Here is a 6,000-nt window from a genome sequence, read left to right on the forward strand (position 1 = left end):
GTGCATTATTTCAGATGACCCGGACTCTGGCAGTGCATAGCGTATCGAAGCGTAGAGAGGCTCCCTGCCGTAGGTAAGGCCATGCAGTGTACCAGGAACGTACTTGCTCTTTCTACTCAGGTGGCAAAAGCGAAAAGATGATCATTCCAGATCGATGGTGATCTATTTAACCCTCGCCCGTATAGGGGGGGGGGGTCGAACGGACCCCCCCCCATAGTTTTTCGCGAATAACTCGCGTAAAAAGCGGCCGATCGCGACGAAACTTTCAGTACCCTCGCGTTCATCAATTTCACACCTACCCTGAAAATTTCATGACCCTGACCCAAATGACCTTTGACCTGTGACCTACTATTCGAGACCATGTTTGGCTGGAATCGCAATTCGGCGTATGTCGGCTCGCATTAGCCGCGCGTTTGCAGTCTTTTCGTGGTTTCAAGCGTTCAAACATGTGATATGATGTTGCTCCCATGCATTAGGGTGGGTGTCAAGGTCACCTGAAGGTCAGGTCAGGTCATTGACCTTTGATGTCCTCGGTTCACTTTTTCGAGTTTTACATGTTTCTAGGCCAGTTTTTGGAGCTGAATTCGAATTTAGCAACCATATGAACATTTACGAAGTAGTTTTGGTGCCTTCGTAACATGTTACGAAGCTGCCACCTACTACGAATACCCTTACTGGTTGACCTGACCTGACCTGACCCGACCTGGCCTAAATACATGAAGACATCATCTGTGATCAAAACTAACATGATATTCGTGATCAACACCCCGAAAAACCTCATGGCAGCCACACTTTACGACGTTCTAACAGGACCCGATTTTCCCGCCTTTGTGGTCATTGACCTGACCTGCAAGGTCAACCAATGACCTAGGACCTTAAAATTGGGTATCATCGGCTTCCTCTCGTCACGGGCAACACGCTCGTTTTTTCCGCGAAGCTCTAGCTCGATCAGGGGCGAAACGGCAAGGGGGGTCCAACGGACCCCCCCCCCCTTATACGTTCGCGGCTGGAAAAACACCAATACGGGCGAGGGTTAAGCACTGGCAGACTATCAGGGATGGAATTGCAAGTAGACGAGAGGAAACCGATGATACGCAATTTTAAGGTCCTAGGTCATTGGTTGACCTTCCAGCCGGGCAGGTCAATGACCCAAGCTTCGGGAAAATCGGGACCTGTTAGAACGTCGTTAAGTGTTGCTGATATGCGGTTTTCGGGGTGCTGATCACGAATATCATGTTCATTTTTATCACAGATGATGTCTGGATGCATTTAGGCCAGGTTGGGTCAGGCCAGGTCAACCAGTAGGGGTCCTGCCGGGTATTCCCAGACCCCAGTAGGTGTCAACCGCCTCTAACAGCTTCGTAACATGACACGAAGGCACCAAAACTACTTCGTAAACGTTAAAATAATTGTTAAATTCGAAAATCAGCTCCAAAACTAGCCTACAAGCATGTAAAACTCGAAAAAGTGAACCGAGGTCATCAAAGGTCAATGACCTGACCTGACCTTCAGGTGACCTTGACACCCACCCTAATGCACGGGAGCAGCATTTTACCATGTGTTTGAGCGCTTGAAACCACGAAAAGACTGCAAAGGCGCGGCTAATGCGAGCCGACATGTGCCAAATCGCGATTCCGGCCCAACATATGGTCTCGAAAAGTAGATCACAGGTCAAAAGGTTATTTGGGTCAGGGACTCAGGGTCATGACATTTTTAGGGTAGGTGTAAAACTGATTTACGCGAGGTTACTGAAAGTTTCGTCGCGATTGATCGGTCGCTTTTTACGCGAGTTATTTGCGAAAAGCTGAGGAGGTGGGGGCCGGGGGGGGGGTCCGTTCGACCCAACCCCCTTTCGGTTGCTAATTGATCATCTTTTGCCACTTGAGTAGGAAGCGGGTACGTTCCTCGTCCCGTATGGCCTTACCTACGGCAGGGAGCCTCTCCACGTTTCGATATGCTTTGCACCATGCCAGCGTCCGGGTCATTTGAAATAATGCACTTTATTGCATGGCTCGAGCCATCCTGTTGGAAATCGAACACAGCACATCTTAAGAAAGCATGCTCAGTTTTATAACAATCCTTTCCAGCCATCCGCAGGCTGTATTTTTCATAAAAATCAACTTAAAAAGTTACCCACTTAACATGGACCGTCTACCGGGACCGGGAACTTCTGACCACTTGCAGGTGGCGCAACTGCGCCCCCATGCGGGAACGATTTCGTGCCGGCCGCGGCGCGGCAGTCGCCCGTCTAGGTTACTATAGAGGTCAATTACCGGGGTTACATGAGCGATCCGTTCCAAATACGCACTACGCTAATGCGCATCAGCTCCCCACAAACGGATCTACGGCACCGGTTACATGAGACTAATTCGTTTTATCTACGTCAAACGGATCTTGTTTGGCTCACCCGGGCTGACTCCTCGACGGCCGGTAATTCGCATCACAAACGAAATAGGATTAGCGTACAGTCATGGCGCAGTTGCGGCATTTACCGGGACGACTGAGCTTAATTTTAAATAATTATATCATTTGATAGGCTCAAAAACATCTAGAATTAACATGAAATCAAAAAATGAAAACAAAGTTTTCTTGTTTTAAGTCAGTGGGCACTGATTCGCCATGCAGCGACAGCAGGGTGGTCAGAAAAAATTATCTATCAAAACATTTCATTCATTTTATTTCACATGCAAAGACTAAACCAAAATACCAACATTTTTTTGTTATTTTCTACGAGGCAGCCAATAAAAAAAATGCTTAGTATTTTGCATTTTGACGCTTCCAGTCAGCAAAGAATAGTTCTTGTGAAATACGGCCCGAATCGTGTGCCTCGGACGTTTCGGTTACATGAGCGATCCGTTCCAAATACGCACTATCGCTAATTCGCATCAGCTCCCCAAGAACGCATTCAGTGCACCGACTACATGAGCAAATTCGTATCAGTGACGTCAAACGGATCTAGTTTGGCTCTCGGCCCGATGCGCATTACAAACGGAATAGCATACAAATGTGGCGCACTTCCGTAGCAATAGAGGTGACTAAATTAAAAATTTATTATCTTATGTCTTTTTTGCATTTAATCTGCTCAAAACATTCTCAATTAACTTAACAAAAAAAAGTTGAACATAAAGTTGTCTTGCTTTGACTCATTGGGCAATTGCCTCTCTTGATTCGTCTGTAGTGCTGTCAGAAAAATGTTTCAACTGAAATTATGTGGATATTTACGATTTGGTTTTCACAATATTCATTGTTGAAAACTTGACAATATACCGACATATTTTTTTTAAATATTATTTCAAAAGAAGAAATTGAAAAAAATACCTATTATTTTGCATTTTAATGTTTCTTTTTGCAAAGAAATAGTTCCTGTAATACGTATCTTGGTCCTATTCGCTTCTAAGCCTGTTTCTCAGCGGATTTTGTTCGGACTGCCGATTCGTATTAGCAGGTGGATACATGAGTCGGTAGTACGCTCCTGATTCGCATTAGCGGTGAATCCGATCGTGATACGTATTTGCTTTGCTCATGTAACCGCGGATCGGATCGCCGATTCGTACTAGCAGGTGGCTACATGAGTCGGTAATGCGTTCCTAATTCGAATTAGCGGCTAAATACGTATTTACTGTGCTCATGTAACCCCGATAAATTATCGGGGTTACATGAGCACAGTAAATACGTATTTAGCCGCTAATTCGAATTAGGAACGCATTACCGACTCATGTAGCCACCTGCTAGTACGAATCGGCGATCCGATCCGCGGTTACATGAGCAAAGCAAATACGTATCACGATCGGATTCACCGCTAATGCGAATCAGGAGCGTACTACCGACTCATGTATCCACCTGCTAATACGAATCGGCGGTCCGAACAAAATCCGCTGGGAAAGAGGCTTAGAAGCACGTGCATATAGTTGCATCATATTCACATTCAGATTCGCGTGCACATTCGCGGACCCCTTCGATTTGGCTGAAAATTGCACAGCAGATAGACCATGAGCTCTTAAGTGCAAAAATCATCTTTCTATTTACCGACATTAAGTATTTTCCAAGTTATTCACGTTTGTTTTACTAGTACAATATTCTGGTTAGTAAACTTCCCGGAAAAATCGGACCTCATCAAATTTCAAGAAAATTTCAGAAATGATTAAGACTCAGTAGTTCTTTACAAAAAACTAATTTGCATCAAACGCGGTCGCATAGTTTTCTCAGTAGAAGTCTCTAAAGTTCAAGGTCGTTCAAGGTCATGCAATTTTTCTCACTTTTTCGAGTCGTTTTACACGTGACAGCTTCGTATTTATGAAGGACATTAGCTATACATACTGCAATAACAATATACTTAAGCACCAGAGGCATTGTTAGACCAAAGGGCGAAAAACAGTCGATAAACCTATTGAGCAAAGCCAAGAGGCAAATACAAGTGATATTCAGATTTCCCGTCCTAAAGTGAACTTGCCGGACCCCTCCGATTTCGTTCAAAGTCACAGGAATGATGCTCCTTGACCTCCTGAACACGAAAATAGTGCTCCTTTTGACCGACATCAAAGACTTTTCCAGATATACGCATGCGTGCACATTCAAATTGCATATGTTGCATATGGCACGTTGGGCGGACCCCTTCGATTTCGCTCAAAATCACAGGAATGATGCTCCTTGACCTCCTGAACACGAAAACAGTGCTACTTTTGACCGACATCAAAGACTTTTCCAGATATACGCATGCGTGCACATTCAAATTGCATATGTTGCATATGGCACGTTGGGCGGACCCCTTCGATTTCGTTCAAAATCACAGGAATGATGCTCCTTGACCTGAACACGAAAACAGTGCTACTTTTGACCGACATCAAAGACTTTTCCAGATATACGCATGCGTGCACATTCAAATTGCATATGTTGCATATGGCACGTTGGGCGGACCCCTTCGATTTCGTTCAAAATCACAGGAATGATGCTCCTTGACCTCCTGAACACGAAAATAGTGCTCCTTTTGACCGACATCAAAGACTTTTCCAGATATACGCATGCGTGCACATTCAAATTGCATATGTTGCATATGGCACGTTGGGCGGACCCCTTCGATTTCGCTCAAAATCACAGGAATGATGCTCCTTGACCTCCTGAACACGAAAACAGTGCTACTTTTGACCGACATCAAAGACTTTTCCAGATATACGCATGCGTAATCACAGGAATGATGCTCCTTGACCTCCTGAACACGAAAATAGTGCTCCTTTTGACCGACATCAAGGACTTTTCCAGATATACGCATGCGTGCACATTGAAATTGCATATGTTGTATATGGCACGTTGGGCGGACCCCTTCGATTTCGCCCAAAATCACAGGAATGATGCTCCTTGACCTCCTGAACACGAAAACAGTGCTACTTTTGACCGACATCAAAGACTTTTCCAGATATACGCATGCGTGCACATTCAAATTGCAAATGTTGCAGATGGCACGTTGGGCGGACCCCTTCGATTTCGTTCAAAATCACAGGATTGATGCTCCTTGACCTCCTGAACACGAAAACAGTGCTACTTTTGACCGACATCAAAGACTTTTCCAGATATACGCATCCGTGCACATTCAAATTGCATATGTTGCATATGGCACGTTGGGCGGACCCCTTCGATTTCGTTCAAAATCACAGGAATGATGCTCCTTGACCTCCTGAACACGACAATAGTGCTCCTTTTGACCGACATCAAGGACTTTTCCAGATATACGCATGCGTGCACATTGAAATTGCATATGTTGCATATGGCACGTTGGGCGGACCCCTTCGATTTCGCCCAAAATCACAGGAATGATGCTCCTTGACCTCCTGAACACGAAAACAGTGCTACTTTTGACCGACATCAAAGACTTTTCCAGATATACGCATGCGTGCACATTCAAATTGCAAATGTTGCAGATGGCACGTTGGGCGGACCCCTTCGATTTCGTTCAAAATCACAGGAATGATGCTCCTTGACCTCCTGAACACGAAAACAGTGCTACTT

The sequence above is a fragment of the Amphibalanus amphitrite genome, unplaced genomic scaffold, assembly GCF_019059575.1.
Source record: "Amphibalanus amphitrite isolate SeventyFive unplaced genomic scaffold, NRLGWU_Aamphi_draft 001012F_arrow, whole genome shotgun sequence".
Classification (NCBI taxonomy): Eukaryota; Metazoa; Arthropoda; class Thecostraca; order Balanomorpha; family Balanidae; genus Amphibalanus; species Amphibalanus amphitrite.